This window comes from Peromyscus maniculatus, chromosome 11 (assembly GCF_049852395.1).
Source record: "Peromyscus maniculatus bairdii isolate BWxNUB_F1_BW_parent chromosome 11, HU_Pman_BW_mat_3.1, whole genome shotgun sequence".
In the NCBI taxonomy this organism is placed as follows: Eukaryota; Metazoa; Chordata; class Mammalia; order Rodentia; family Cricetidae; genus Peromyscus; species Peromyscus maniculatus.
In genome coordinates this window covers 57854417-57871934 of record NC_134862.1, presented here as the reverse complement: position 1 = coordinate 57871934, position 17518 = coordinate 57854417, and positions in this window count along the sequence as shown.

Below are 17518 nucleotides of genomic sequence, written 5' to 3'. Positions count from 1 at the left end.
TTTTACCAGTAGTATTAAGGTATGAACCTGACAAATAACAATTGTTTATGGTTAATATGCAAAACAAAAATTGTTTTGACTTTTAAATAGCATGCATGCATGAATTACACTCTCACACAATTTTTTATTCCCTCAGCTACAAATAAATATTAGTTTCTGCTTTCTAGGGAATATAAGCTTATTGTAAATCCAATTTTTCCCCTAATACTCAGTTTCTGTAGAAAGGATATCTCATGGGCAGTTCCCAAGTCTTAATTTCACACTACCATTTAAAATGTGAAACAAGTACAAAGTGATCCATTTATACTTTTCTTCTAATAAGAGAGTGTTTCTAAGTGTGAAGAGCAAAAGAGTCATATCCTTAAGTTTTACAACAAGCATGAAGTCCATGAGTTTATATGCTAACCCAACAGACCTTAGATAATTCCTTATTCTTATGCTTGATAAAGCATAAAAAAAGGTAGAAGAGAAATATAGTTTCTTTAAATCTTAGAGAAAAGTAGGTCACATTTAGATGTAGAATTTCCACATCTAATTAGCCATAAAATTCATTGAATATTTTGTGTTTTTGTTAGCACCACTGAAATAATGCTTATTTTTGAAATCAATTATTTCTAAATTGTAATTATCTGGTAATGTTCTAAATAGGATAAATACAATAGACTATATTTATTCAACATGTCTAGTCTTATGAATTAAAGGATATCAGTGGTTATTGAGTTTTTGGAGCTTGATAAAATATTAATATTGTTTTAATACAATATTGGTAGTTTCTAATATCATTGTATGTTATTTCACATGCAAAATTTGCGGATTTGCAGTAGGAGCCCTATCATTGACTTCTTATTCTGACAGAGATTGGGTGATGAAGGGTCTGTTAACTTCAGAATGTATACAAAAGCTGGGGCTCATTTTTATTCCATTGAAAAGTAACAGAAACCTTCTCAGTAAGCAATTTCCCTCTGGTTCCCTTACCTTCTCCTTCTTCCAACAGATTGGCTGTGATCACATCTCTACTTGTATGTAAGATGAGAAACCTGGAGTTTCAACCTCATTTTTCATTTCCTCTTGAGTATCTATAGATCATATCAATATAATAGGACCTAAAGGCAGACCTTCAAATTCACCTCTCAAGTTTTGTCTTGCTCATTCACATTTATCAATTGTTTCTACTAGGAACCATTTAGGTATTTGTTTTCATTACCCCAAAGGTAATTCATTAACAGGTGTAGTTAATACCATATTCACTTAATATTTCTCAAGGCCATTTCTCCCAAGTTGAATCTAATAACCTTGCTCACAGCCTTACCACTATTATAACTATTTGGAGCTAGTATACAAATATGAACTTCACTAATATGGTTTCAGAAACTCAGTTCAATTTGCTGAACTTTTTAATTTTTTTTTTCTTTAGTCTTACAAAGATCGCTTGATGCTTTGAAGTTTATACCCAAACTTTTGGGAAAGATCTCCATCCCTATGCTTATTCTAGTTAGTTTGCAACTCTACTTCACCTAACCCCAGGTTTCCTTACTATTTTTGGAATATCACAATTTAGTACCTCTTCCAGGTGTGTGGATATCTGCTCTTTCAACTTGGCATGGCTCCAACTTAATTATTTGGATGTCTCAGTCACGTCCTTGTGTGAAAGCCCAGATGTCACCTCTTTAGAGAATCCCTCCTTCGTTAACTTATTTAAATGTTTCCTTGTTTCCTCTCTTCCCTTCAATATATTGATTTTCTTGATAGAAAAGAGCATAATCTGCAAATGACTCAATTTTGTTTCTGAAATATGGTCTTAATTTCATTGAAATCCATAGTCAATGAAGGAAAATTTTTATTTTGTTTTATTTGTTGTTCGTTTCCAGATAATTTATATAGGTTCAAGAAATATGTGTTGCAGCCGGGCGTGGTGGCGCACGCCTTTAATCCCAGCACTCGGGAGGCAGAGGCAGGCGGATCTTTGTGAGTTCGAGGCCAGCCTGGGCTACCAAGTGAGCTCCAGGAAAGGCACAAAGCTACACAGAGAAACCCTGTCTCGAAAAAACCAAAAAAAAAAAAAAAAAAAAAAAAAGAAATATGTGTTGCATAGCAGAGCTATTCATAATATTCAAATTACTATTAAAGCAATCTTTATTATTTATTATATTTCATTTTTATCATTAATTTTTGTCATTTTTCTTTGGCCAACCCACCTAACTCTTGGGAGAATATTCATTCTGATCAGTCCATACTTTAGAACATGTTACTCAGATTAATATTAAAGTGCTTATTAAAATAATAATGAATAGTGTTTGCTAAAAATTAATATGCATAATGTATTCTGATGGAAATTTAAATAGATTATTCTAAGAGATAACAACAAAAACTGACCAAAATAAAACAAACACTGTCACACCCAAGTTGGACAAGGCAAAATCTCAATTAACTGAGCAAAACTCATATTTTCACCAACAATGATGCAGCAAGACAGAGATGACACAGGTCTGTACCATGTCCTCTCTGTAGATATTGTGGCTTGCAGTTTAATACTTGTAAGGGACTCCTGAGTGTGCGAATGAATCGGTCTCTGATTTTTGTGCCTCCTTTTGGTCTCTTTTCCTTCTGTTGTTTTTGCCTTCTCCAACTTTGATGTGACGGTGTTTGTTTTATTTTAGATAGCTTTTGTTGTTAGAAGACTCTTCAGACAAGGACAAAAAGCAGCCACATTCTTCACCAAAATATGACAAGAACAATCTCTAGGTCACATTCTAACCTTCTTCCCTGAAACCACTTGAGCCAGGCTTCCACAGTTCAAATCACACTCAGCACCACTTTCTTCCATGCTCCTACTAGTAAAGCCCATCAAGAAACACGTGAGCAATTTCACTGCTTTGCTAACCAAAGTACCAAAGTCCAAATTCTTCCAAACAAACGTAAATCACAGCAATACCCCACTCCTAGTACCAACTTCTGTCTGAGGGATTTTATTTCTGTGGAGAGACACCATGTCCATGGCAACTCTTAAAAAGGAAAACTTTTTTTTCTAGTTTTTCGAGAGGGTTTCTCTGTGTGGTTTTGGTGCCTGTCATGGACCTCGCTCTGTAGACCAGTTTGGCCTCAAACTCACAGAGTGAGTTCTCTTGATTGCTGGGATTAAAGGCATGCACCACCACCGCCCAGCTTAAAGGAAAACTTTTAATTATTGTGGCTTACAGTTCATCGATTTAGTCCATTATCACCATGGTAGGTCATGGCTTGGTACAGGCAGACATGTGTAGGAGGAGATTGTAGTGGGTAGCTGTTCCAGCTTTGACCTGGAAGTACTACCCCCATTGAGGCTTCCAGTAACTGTCATGCCTGGAGCCCTTAAGACCTGAGATCCGGATGTGCTGGCTCATTTGGTTCCTGGATCCTGAATACTGGAAGTAGACTGAGGAGAGTTCAGAGAACACCACTGTATTGCACTACACCTTTCCGGGACCCTGTAACCTATCCCTTTACCTGTAAGTTACCCCACAAAATAAACCTCCCTTTTAAATATATAGAGTTGCCTTAATACTTCCACCAGTAGTAGATAAGAGTCCTATGTCTTAATCCACAGGCAACAGAAAGTGAACTGAGATACAGTGCATAATTTGATCATATATAAGACCTCAAAGCCCACCTCCACAGTTACATACTTCCTCCAACAAGGCCATACCTACTCCACTAAAGCTGCTACTGTTCCCCATGAGCTTACAGTTACATTGAAAGTGTCACACACACAGACATTGGTTAGTTACTCTACCAAGTTTTGCGCCACCATTGCACAAGCATAATTTTCAGGCAAGAAAGAAGCATAGTTCAAAGGTTTGGTGGTTGGGTTGATGTTTATATTTCTCTTTTGGTAGCCTGAATAGTACATTACTGTACCAAAGACACTAGAACATAGTGGTGAAGATTCTATGTAGGCACCAGCTCAACTTTTTCATGTTCAATGAGATGTTTGGGTACTGTCTTCAGCAAAGGGACCTTACTGTTTTGGAGAGCAACATCCTGGATTTGGGGGAGATTTACATGGGACCATTTTGGCCAACAACACAACTGGATTTAACCCAATTCTGGTACTGCAAGTTTTGACTTCATTAAGACCGTATTCATATATTTTAAGAAGTTTCCACTGCACTAGGTTTCCATACCACTCCTCAAATGTACCTCAATTCTAGCTGTATCCCCCCTAATTTCCCATCCTCATTTTCAAGTAAGTTTTTTAATTAAATCATTTGAGTTTTAATGATATTTATAATAACCACTGAAGTTCTTTCTGTTTATTTTATTCCCAAGGGAATTTTTGAGGTCAGAGTCACATATAGCATAAGATGTGGGATGACCATCGATTCAGTGTGTAGCTGTACATGGCTTTGAACTCTGGATCTTCCTTCTTTCATCTCTAAAACTGATGTCATAGACATGTACTACTAAACCTGTGTTTTGTAAGTTGTTTATTATTTTCTGAATTGATGAAAATGTTCAATGAGAAAAGAAATACACCTGTAATCCATATTATCAGAAACTATTCACTCAGCAGCTGGAGATATGGCTCAGTGATTAAGTGTCTTCTGCTTTTTCAGAAAATCTGAGTTCAATTCCCAACACCCACATCATGGAACTCACAGACACCTGTTACTCCAGCTCCAAAGTCCAATGTGTATCCGATGTCCTCTTGTGGTTTCCATAGGCATTGAAATCACATGCACACATACACCAACATATATATATATATATATATATATATATATATATATATATATATTCAATATTGAATTATTATGTATTCAATATGTATTATGAAAAGAAAAAAGAGAATATGGATATGATAAGATAAAAAGGGAGATTATGGAATCTACTTTTAAAAAGGAACTACTTGTTTCAAATAAGATAAGTAATGAAAATTTTTTGATCTGAGTTTATCAGATGTTACTGGACTGCACATTGTTAATATATATAATGGAGTTTTTATCTGAATCTGTCAAATGTAAATGGACTAGACATCATTAATGTAATTTTTGGCTGTATATATTATATATACTTATTGGATAGTTTTTCTTGTATTAGTTATAAGCTTTCTTTAATTTTAGACAAAAAGAGAGGAAATGTGGTATTGTGTTCCCACAAAATATTGTATATCTTAATAAACTTATCTATATATAATATAATATTACATATATATAATATAATATTATATAATAAACTTATATATATATATGTATTCAATATATATATGTATATGTATATAGAAAATAAAAAAAATCGGTGCTAGAAAGATGGTTCAGTCAACAAGAGCACAGGATGCTATTCTAGAACACTGAGGCACTGTTGCCAATGCCCACATAACCATCTGCAACTCCAGTTCCAGGAGCCAGAAATCCTCATTTGCTCTCTGTACCAGGCATGCAAGTGGTGCACAGACAAACATGCACACAAAACACTCATACATATTACATGAAAAACAATAAATAAAAATGAATCACATATCCCAAGAGAAATGAGGCAGTTTAAAGTTCCAATTAAAATGTATTTATTGACGAGCAGTGGTGGCACACACCTTTAATCCCAGCACTCAGAGGCAGAGGCAGGTGGATCTCTGTGAGTTCGAGGCCAGCCTGAGCTACAGAGTGAGTTGCAGGAAAGGTGCAAAGCTACACAGAGAAACCCTGTCTCGAAAAACAAAAACGAAAAAAAAAATTATTATGTTGAGCTCTTTTTTCTTATATTAGTGTCTGACTTCCTCATAGTGGAAGAATGCTTCAGACCTAAGAGAAATCAGCTACATTAAGACTCAGTGCCCCACTTCATACAGTCTGATGTATTCTTCACACAACATCCTAAATGCTTCTAAGTTTTCATATTCCACCTAGAGTTACAATGGATGAATGTGTCACATTGAAAGGCAACTAGTGAAAACCAACTTTGGGTCATACTAGTTCTCTGGTAGTCTCCCAGATGGAAAAGGAGGCCTTTTGGAAAGGAAAAGTTGTGATGTAGTGATACTAAGTTTCAAAACAAATAAAATCAATCAATAGTCTACCAAACAGGAGTTACTTTATCTGGTCCTCACAAATGGGTGTCAGGAATCATCTTCCTCCTCTTGCAGTATCCTGAGTTAAACACTTCCACATTTGTTGTGTTCACAATGAGGGAGAAAGAAACTGAAATGTCTAAGCATGCTTTATCACACACACTCTCTCACAGGATCAATCCTGTGGGAAAGTTACAAAGAACCACAGTTTTTATTCCTTCTTCCACAGTTAGCATTCACCCACTACAACCTAGCCTCTGCTCAATAAATTAATAACTAAAGTACCTGTAGACAATATTTCACAATTGAAATATTGGGTCTACACCCATGAACAAACCCAATTCTAGACCTGCGTTTTGAGCAAGGCTTTTAGACTGTGTTATGTAATTGTATGTGTTATCTCATTTAATACAGAAACCCTGTGAAGTGGGCTGCTTTAACCTCATTTTGCAAATGAGAAAGTTGGGCCTTAGCTTAAATAATACTGTATGATAATACTATAATCATTGAGAATCAACCTTAACTCAATCAACTCAACTCAAATTCTATGTGATTACCTTTTAATACTTATGCTTGTCCACTCTATCATAATAAACTGCATGTATATGTGTGTGTATGTATGTAAAATTTTCCATGATATCATGACTTCATTGAAAAACATAAATACATGTGTGTTATATAGAAAGTGAAATACCTTAAAATAGATAGTACAAGGTTGATTGGAAGAAATACTGAAAACACAACCTGCTACATTAGTGAAATTCTGAATTTCTTGGTTTCTTGTTAGGACATTTATAAATAGCATTTTTGCCAATTTCAGTTCTTATCTCAGGGCATCAGTGTTGTTTTTGGGTTTTAATTATTTTGTCCTCAATACAAACAGTTTGAGCATGTTCAATTTCAGTTCTTATCTCAGGGCACAGTGCTGTTTTTGGGTTTTAATTATTTTGTCCTCAATACAAACAGTTTGAGCATGTCATGTGTTGGGACTGTGTGTAACCATAAGACCTTATATGTGAATAAAATATCACGTCTGCTTTAAGCTGTATCACAAATAAGTAGAGAAAATGGCAGCTAGGTATATTCACTGAAAATAAGTATTAAGTGGTAAATAATTATAAATGGTGTTTGCTTCACTCCATCTTCCTTAAAAAATGAATGAAAAGAAAACAAGGAGGGGTGGAGGGGGCAAGTGAAGCAGAGAAGGAGAAGAAAAAGAATAGGAAGCAAATAACAAGGATGCTAAGAGTCTTGATCAGGTTCATTTTCTCTTCAAGTTAAAGAATTCATCGGATTTAAAAAGAAAATCTCAAATTCACCAAGTAGCAGCGGTGGAAATCCCAGCCCTGAGACAGAATCAACCTGGGAAAAGAGGAATTTGATAGTGGTGAGGAAGCATGCACAGAGGAAGGCAGAGAGAAAGACCCTCTGCAGAGGAGAGCAGCATAGCCACTCAGGGGCCTGAAGTCCAGTGTCCCCTTGAGGACTGGATATTTTAAGGGTGAGTGAGGAGTCTCCTTTTTCTCCTCTAGGCTGGTCAGTTTGAACAAAGACAGGTAAACTCATAGGCTCGTCTTGAGCCGTAGTACCAGCCCACCATCTGAAGGGCACTGATGGTGGAGAGAAAGCACATAGGCCATCAAGCCTTTGTCTTAGGTGAGAAATGTGAGGAAAACTTAAAAGTTTCCATCTTTATTACCTATTTATGGGGCTTCTTACTCTCTGTCTGCTGATGTGTGATCTATTTGCTTCCTAGTTCCTCAAGTGCAGAAGAGGAAAGAAAAGAGAGAAAGAAGGCAAAGCCCTTACTGGATCTCAAGCCATGTTCAAAATGTAGGTCGAGATCATCTCCCCTACAACATTACTCTGGCCCCCAGAAACTGAGCATAAACTTTCCTCTTCATAAAATGTTCATTTTGTGGAGTTTAATTATATTATTTTTGTTTGCAATTATTTTCTCATAAAGATCACACAATAAGTTATAAATAGAATAGGTTTCATAGATAATTAACATAGCTGCCTTAATCCAATAGATACAAAATTTTGATTAGCATAATATTTTTAATAACGGAATAAACACTAAAAAAATAATGCCTTATTTTTTTGTCCAGTTCTTAAGCTGCTTACCCTGAAGCATACTCCTTCCATTACTCAGACTTTCTGATATATTTCCTTGTCTCCCCCTTACGTCCTTAGCAATGCATGTATATCCTTCTAAAGTCGCTCTATATTTTGCCTTGTGGTGTATTCATCTTTTGCTGACATTTTTAAAGTTTATTTGCACTTAATAGAAATCAGGGCAGTACTTTTATTAAATCCTTTGTTGTTGTTGTTGTTGGTTTTTAACCCCCTGGGAATACTGTCAGGGCTGTGAGGTGACAGGATTGCAGGAGGGTAAGATCATTATTCTTTCCCTAGAATAATGATACTAATTGAAGCCATAGCTTCCCTTTGATGGTTTTTAAATCATGTTTATATTTATTTCTAGATTCACCCTAATGAATAGAATGAAGAAAATTGTTTGCAGATTGGCAAATAGCTATAATGGTTTCCAGCACTCTATTTAATGCTTGCTACATATATTTATCATTTTATGTGTTACCCACACACTGTTTTACAGCTCATTATTTAGAACAGTAGGTTGTTTCCTCCCTGAAACAGAATAAACTAATTTCAATTTGCCTTCTAACTAGAAACAACTGCTAATAATATGGAAATGTAATGAACGAAAGCCAAGAATCTTTCTCAGAAACTATTTTCATTAGATTCGTATAATATTCTTTAAAAACTACTGCATTCCAGAGTTCTTTGGTAATGGGGGAAACAAGTCATTATAATTTCATGTAATCATGCTGTTTTCCTAAATTGTTTTTTACTATGACAGGTCATTTTTAATCCAAGTAGCTGTTTACATTATATTAATGTGAAAAACCCAAACTGCAAATTTGCAAGCTCTTGGTTGTTGAAATAATGTCTGTCCCTAAATAGCTTGTTTCTTGATTCAGCAGTAAAACAATTTTAATCAGTTTATTGCCTACATCAATGACCATTAACAGCAGGGCAGAGTTGGTCTTAACTTTTTGCCTGTGTGTTTACTGCTATGGTTCCTGGGACCTGTGGAAGAAAAATCTGAGCAACTGGAAGAGCTGTCACAGCATCACCTGGCCAAGAAGAAGAGAACCCCAGATATCTAACCAGGAACAAGTACAGGTCGAGAAAAGAATTAGCAATTAAAATAAAACTTGGTAAATTATATCACTCATATAGACTTGTAGAGAAGTTTTTAAAAATTTCAAGAACATACCATATTTAACAAGGCCTGTAAGTTTAGAGAGAACATCTGGACACTAGTTTGTACTTTCATAGGTACATGACGTCACATTTTGAACTGGAGGTGAGAAACACCCCGTGTGCATATATATATATATATATATATATATATATATATATATATATATAATCAAAATTCATCCTGTACTGAAAATATTGTTCAGTTAGTCTTTGGTCTTTGTGCCCTGTAAGATTAAGATGCAACTCCCATTATTGGTCATTGTTTTGTCTTTCCTCTCAATATCTGGACTCAACAAATATCTGGAAAAGAAAATGAATTGATCTAAGATAAGCTGAAACCAGGAAGAAAGAGAAAGTTTGTCTCTAAGGCCCAGAGAAGCAATTAGCAACATCTTAGCCTTGTCGCTGAGACGTTTATCTCTGGAAAATTTTCAATATCACTAGACCAAAGAGAGTTACAAATACGAATTACACCATCCGGATGATTATCTTAATTCTATTACTTCATTCCTTCCCCTTTCATGATGATATTATAACATTTTTAAATAAATATGTAATGCCAATATGTTGTTCTCTATAAAACTACGTGCTTATACAAATATGAATGTACAAGAAAGGTTCTAATGTCTTAAAGCTGACATTAATGGTCTAAGTTAATAAACAATGGCTGAACAAAGCTCCCTCTACCCAGTAGCTTCAGTTTGGAGAATTTTAGTCTGTTCATTAAAACACTTGAGACTATCCTTGCAATGGCAGAATCTCTAAATAAAGACATTTAGTCTGAGAAAGTCACATTTGTATCAATAGCACAAATTGTAGGAGTCAAATAATCTTGCTAAACATTACATAACCCAGTTAAAATATTTAACTATATTCAAAATTGTATGAGGATAAATATATTTTAGGAAGTAAAGAAAAATACCTGAAAATAGTACAGATGTTAAAAAGGGTGCTGGAAGACCATGCTACTTAGATTGCATTTAAATAAACACTCTATTAGCTGTATTAGTTGTTTGTCTTGGTACTATGATAAAACACCTGAAGAAAGCAATTTAAGGAAGGGAGGGTTTATTTTGGGTTATGCTATGCTTACAGAGGAAAGATGTGGCAGCAGAAAGAGAATGTCTTATGTATCCACCGTCAGGAAGTAGAGATGATGCTTCTACTCCCCTTGATTTCTTTAGTTTATTCAGCTTGTGATCCTAGCCTGTGGAACAGTGCTGACCACATTTAACATGGCTTTCTAACTTCAGTTAATCTAATCTAGATAACCCTGAACAAATAGTCTCAGACATTTGTTCCTATGGTGATATTTAATCCCAACATTTTCAACAAGGTTTAACCATCATAAAATCTAGACAAAAGGACATTAGATAAAACTTGTCCTCACCACTGTTGCTGTATCTCCAAGAAACTCAGAACTGAGGTGCATAAAATTCCAACATGCTAAGCTTAGGAAGGACAGTTTGCATTTGGGGTGGGATGGGATAGGTATGGCAGAGATGGTGTTCTGTACTAAGATACCTAGGACTCGGGCTGGAAGATAAACACCTAGGGTCTCTGATGCCTGTGTAGTGGGACAATCTGGACATGCCAGATATTGTGTCATGACTGTGATAATCAAATTTCAGCATGCCCAGCCTCAGACATCAACCTGAGTGAGCTCATGTGCTCACAGTCCTGCTGTGTGGGCTTTCTCCCAGCATGGTGATTGGCCATGAGGGCTTTTAGAGGGGGATGAACCCAATACATTGTAGCAATTTTATTTAATGTTTACTACCTTTGTCAAAGATGAGAGTCAGATGGCCTTATCATGTCAGTGATTGTCAAGTAGTGTTATTTTGACTGAGTACTTTTGGTTACAAGAGGATTCAATTTCACAGGAAAGAATTACAGGCATCACCTCAAGGCATTGCTGTTGGTATTCTTGTTTCAGTAGTCAATTAAACATATACTAAGGGACTGGTGAGGTGGGTAAGAGCACTGGCTGCTCTTCCAGAGGTCCCAGGTTAGATTCCTGGTAGTCACATGGCTGCTCACAGCCCCTATAATTCCAACGCCTTCTTGTGGCCTCTGTGGGCACTGAATGCATGTGGTACACAGACATACATGCAGGTAAAATAAAATAAAATAAAACCCAAAAACTAAATAAATAAAATCCTCCTTAATTATAGTAAATGTAAGTGTAAATGTAAACACCTCAATGGGAAAATTGTAAATAAATCATTAAAAATATCATAACTCAATGCTTCTAAGTTAAAGCTGAGGGGAAATTTATGATCATTAACTGTGTTTTCTTTTTATATTATTCTGGGAACTTTCTCAAGTGACCTTGCTTCAGTACTGTTCTTAAGCAGTTCTTTACACTTTGATCCAGGACTTTCTATTAACTCCAAATCTGTGGGGCTATCTCAATGGTAGGATAAGCTTTTAAACCAGCTCATGGACAGCCCAATTCCTTGAACATTAATAAGCTTTCTTCTCAGAGCTTACATTAACAGTCTTTCTAACAGATACGCACCTTTCCACTTACAGATTTGAAAAGCTCCAATAACATTTTTTAGGATCTAAAAGTCAGGTGAGAAGAAATGTATCATCAAGCATTTGCTGCCTTGAAATTGCCCAGTAGGATACAAGATTTCTAAGAAAAATGTCTGAACTTAATTGCACATTTTCATCCCTCTGTACAAGGAAAGGTAGCAATACCTTGAGCAGGTTAATACTTTCACTTTAGAGCTAAATAAAAGGAAAATCTTTTTGAACTTGGCAAAGTACAGCAATTAATTTGGCTTGATAAGTTATAAATCACATGTACAACTATGGTTAGGCTTAGATTGCAAAAAAAAGGTAGTCATTCATAGACTTTGTAGGGCACATATTAAACTTGAAATAAAATTATATTTTCTCATCTGAATTAAAATCCTACTTCACGTCTTTAAATCCTTTCATAGTTTCAAAGACCCGTTTAAAAGCCAACTCTTATATGACACCTTCCCTATTAGCCTCAGTGGTAACTCTTTTTTTTTTCTTTGTGTTCCTTATTCTACATCACTTGTGTGGTCCCAGGTAATGCCTTGTAGCACTTCTGTGCATGCTGTGCACTTCCTCCTTATCACTGAACTCATTTTAGAGCTCTACCAGTCTTGTGAAGTTAAACTATTATCATCAAATGAAAAGCATTATAGAATATTCTTGCATTGTGCAATCTGTATTTGATAATGGAACTCTAGCACACTACTTAGAATATGATTTCAAATAAAAGTCACAAAGAAAATATAAATATTTGTTATCATTGTATCCAAAATCCATCAAATAGCTTTTGGGGTACAGGAATAATAGAAGCTTTTTAAAAAATATTTTCTGTCTTCAATTTAAAAATTATATAATTTTTCTCCTTTCCTATCCTCCCCCTAATCATGTCCAGGTTTCCTACTTGTTTATTCTGAAGATCAAGACCTCTTTTTCTTTCTTTTTGTTTAATAGAAGTAAAACTTTTCCAGAATTTGAGTCTACCTCTGCTAAGATGTTCTAAGGAACAACAACAACAAAAAAGGTCATAGTACAACACATCAATTTGATCTAAATCTTGATTATACATTTTAAATAAATATACCACATGGATCTACATATAAAACATAGAGAGAAAAGAATCTTTAAAATTTAAAATTAGTAATAAATGTTACTATTCATTATTTAAAAAGGAAATTAGCATAATTCTAAATATCTATTTTAATATTCTGTTGCCCACAACTGTTTGACTTGTTCAGATATGTGATGTATAATACAATTATGACACTAGATACTCATATCTCAACTATATTTTATGACTGAATTAGTTACAAAGAATTCCCAAAGAGAGGACTCTTACCTCTCACATCAGCTTGGAGGTTCCTAAGCCTGCACACCTTTTATCAAAAAAAAATAAAAGCAGTTTCTCACACAACAAGGACATATTTCTTTGATTTGACCACATCTTCATCAGTGTTGTCAGGGTCTACTTGATAACACCGTACTCGAATGAGAAAGTAATAATCCAAGTCACCCATCTCTGCCTCCTGAGTGTTGGCATTAAAGTTGTGCACCACAATGTCTGGCTGCATTGATTGTAAAGCTTGACAGACTCTAGAATCACTGGAGACAAATCTCCTGCCATATCTATGAGAGATTATTCAGCTCAGGTCAGTTGAGAGGGAAAGATACACTCTTAATGTGAACTTCACCATTTCAAGTTATGAGGTCCCGTAGTGCTTTAAAAAACAATGTAGATAGCAACCTATGCACCAGTATCGTTTGTTTCTGCCTCCTGTGTGTAGATGTAGTGTGATTAGCTGCCTCATAGGCTGCTGCCATGATTGCCTAGTTACGCTGGGATATATACCCGAGAACTCTGATCCAAAATAACCCCCTTCTTCCTTCAACTGCTTTCATCACATGCTTTGTCCAGACAATGAGATGCATAACTAATACAGCATCTATAAATTAAAATATATGATTCACTTCCCATGGTAGAAATATGTCTGGTACTAAAGGGGAAGCTAGGGAAGGATGCTTGTGATTCTCAGTGACTTTTCTGAGCTCCTTGATTCACTCCACCACCTAGCTACAGCATGCCATGGAAGACGCAATGGCCATGTTTTGATACATTTCAATGATTTAACTTACAAGGGGACTTAATCAACACATATTTTAATACTCACAAAAAGATATGAATCTGTGTGCATTGTAACTCAGCCATTTTCTTTCCAACTAACAGCTATGATCCAGCTGGATTTTACATACTATATATAAAGTCAGTGTTTCAGATTCTGCTTTTCAATAATAAAACTGGAAAGTAGCATCGATAATAAGATCAAGCTTCTTTTCATGGAATATGAAAAATGGATTGCTAGTTTATAGGTCTCGTTACCCGGGTCTCCAGTTTCAAGTCATAGAATTTGTTTCTATCTAATACATGAGCTTTTTTTTTTTTTCATATTAACTGTTATATGTATATTCTTAACTGAAGTGCACATTGTGGGGTATAAATGAAGATATTTTGTCTGTAAGTGACTTTTGGAAGACTAGATACTTCTGGATTAAGGATTTACAAGAGATGTTGAAAGAAGGAATAGGGTGAGACAGGAGACTATTAGAACATTCTTGACTATCAATTGAATGTCAATTGTAAAATTAAGCTGCTTTCCACATCTCCGAACCACACCTATCTTTCAATAGTCTTTAATTTATTTGAATTTAAAATTGTTTTACTGCATAAACTTACTAGGCTGCATAATTTATTCATTTGCGTTTAATTTTAAATATTTGTTTTCTCCTTCATATAAGGTTAATCTGATGTCAACCAAAATAGCCCCATGAACCTAGATTTTGTCTAAATACAGGTTTAGATTTTGTTGCAAAGGTATATTTTATGTGGGATTAACATTTAAATACTCATATATTTTGGAAGTAAATATATTTATGGTACCTTTCCTAATGTGGCTTTAATTCATATAAAGCCTTCCAAGCAAAGATTGAGGACACCGAGGAAGGAGAAAGTCTGCCTTCAGATTGCATTGCCCAGTGCCCTTCCCTAGGTCTCCAGTCTCTTGGCCTGCCATGCCAACTCTGCATCTGCCAGACTCACAATCATATAAGCCATTTCTTAAAATAAATCTCTAAATGTATGCACTGGCATATTCTGCTGTTCCATTTCTCTGGAGAACTCTGTAAAACACAGTGTCCATGGCAATGCCTTACCTCGTGAGCAGTGCAGCTAGACAAAGACTCAGAGGCAAGAATCAAGTGTAACTGAGATATGTGTAGAAGACAAACCTGTGTAGACAAAGGATCAAACTTCTGTCTTGCATAAAAAGACTTCTTATTTTTTATTTTTAATATAAAGAGAATAGAAAAACAAAGCATATGATTATGTAGAATAAATTGCTTCTAATCTCAATGTACCACAGATGTGTCACTGACCACTTTTATAGAAATATGTAAAATTTGTGGAGAAATAAGAATATTTCTAAAATTGACCAAACAAAAAAATTCTATGAATCATATAAATAGAACAAGCACAATTTTCTACCCTTGATCATTCCCTTGGATTATCTGAAACACTTCATTGTCTGCCAGCTGTCAGACATATTTTTAATTAGGCACTAATGGAGTAATATATGTGTGTAAACCATTTAAATCGTGTTCCCGTTTGCAAGGACATCTGTGAGGTGGAAAGTGAGAATCCTTGATCTTTGCCAGACGTTACAAATTATAAAACTATAAAACATGAAACTCAGGTACTCAGAATGACTCAATTTAAAACAAGGGAGGGTGCTTTTAAGAAGGTTAAAAAGGACGTTTTACCCTACTTGGTGGGAAATAAGTAATTTATTTCCCTCTCCTTATTCTCTGAGGTTATATTTTATGCTGACTTAATACCTTAATGTCATATATGAGCAAATGTCTCTAAATGTGCCAACATGCTTAAAGCTTCCATTTAAAACTCAACACAAAATATCAAAGACAGAATCTGATGTTTTGTTTAATATCAATATTATTTCAGTATGGATCTATCCTTTCTATTTGTAGCATTGAATGTTTTTCTTGAATTTAGTAGATCTGTTTTATGAATTTTAGCTTGCTTTGTATTTTCATTTTCTCGTGTATTGGTGTTTACTGTTCAGTTCACTATACACTTTTATAATTAGTTTCTTCAAAAATTATTGACTTTTTTTGAAAGTTGGCAGAAACATTGACTGCAACATTGCACATTTTTTTGTGTGTGTGCAGGTGTGTAGATGAGTGTACAATGTAGATGTTTATGTGAGTGTATGCACAGGTGTATTCCTCTGTAATCTCATATGTGTGGAGGCCAGAAGATGATGTTGGATGTCGTTCTTAATGGCTTTTTACTTTACTTTCTGAGACAGAACCCATAGACTGTCAATGAGGCCAGGATGGGAGCTGATGATGAACTTTAGGTTTCTACCTGTCTCTGCAATCCCAGCTCTGGGTGCTCAGTTTTTATGGGGTTTCTGCAGTTCTGAACACAGGCTCTTCCTCCCACATGCTCTATCTACTTGGTCCTTGCTATCTCTGAGTCCCCTAAAAACTCTTGACAAGACTGAATGGCTTCCCTGGCATGCAAACTAAGCAATTTCTATGATTTTTATTGGTGATATTGTATAATGAAATATAGATGTGTGCTGTGGATATTGTTCTATATAAATAAAACACTGGTGGCCAGTGATGAGGCAGGAAGTAGGTGGGACAAGGAGAGAGGAGAATTCTGGGAAGCAGAAGGCTGAGGGGAGAGACACTGCAGCCACGGCTAGGAGAGGCAACCTGTAAAGACGCCGGTAAGCCACCAGCCACGTATAGATTTATAAAAATGGGTTAATTTAAGATAAAAGAACAGTTAGCAGAAAGCCTGCCATGGCCATACAGTTTATAAGTGATATAAGCGTCTGAGTGATTATTTTATAAGTGGATTGTGGGACTGCGGGGCTTGGGGAACCTGGAGAGAAGCCCTCCAGCTACAAATGGCGCCCAACGGCTCGAGCTTCCACCTTAAACCTGAGAATATTTAATAACCAATTCTAAACAGAGCCAAAACCAGGTTCCTGCTTCTTGTCTCATATGAGCAGCTAGACGGCGCAAAACGCGGGTTTGAACACTGGCGGGTTCCTGGCGTGTGCGTTTGACTGGCAGTATGGCGGGAATGAGGCATCTGCCAGCGGCACATTAAGCTGTGTGGTAGATTTAGTCTTTACTATTATTAAAAAAAAAAAAAAAAAAAAAAAAAGAGGTTTCTGGGCTACATGCTGCTTTGATAAAAGCTTAGACCCACTATTTCTGAGACTTGATGACTCCCAGAGCTGGCGGAAAATGTACCACTGCCATGTTGGGCAGCTAAAGTGGGTGGAGCCAGCAGCCACAGCGCAGTTTGCTACAGATGTGTTTATACATATATTACATAAAAATAATATTTTATGTAACAATAAAATAAAATAAAATTTCAAAATAAATATACACAGAATTTTAAAGTAACAATGCATATCATAAAAATGATGAAATAGTTTAAACAATTATCAATGATACACTTAAACAGCATTCTTATATATATATATATATTTTTTTTTTTTTTGGATTTTTGAGACAGGGTTTCTCTGCGTAGCTTTGCGCCTTTCCTGGAGCTCACTTGGTAGC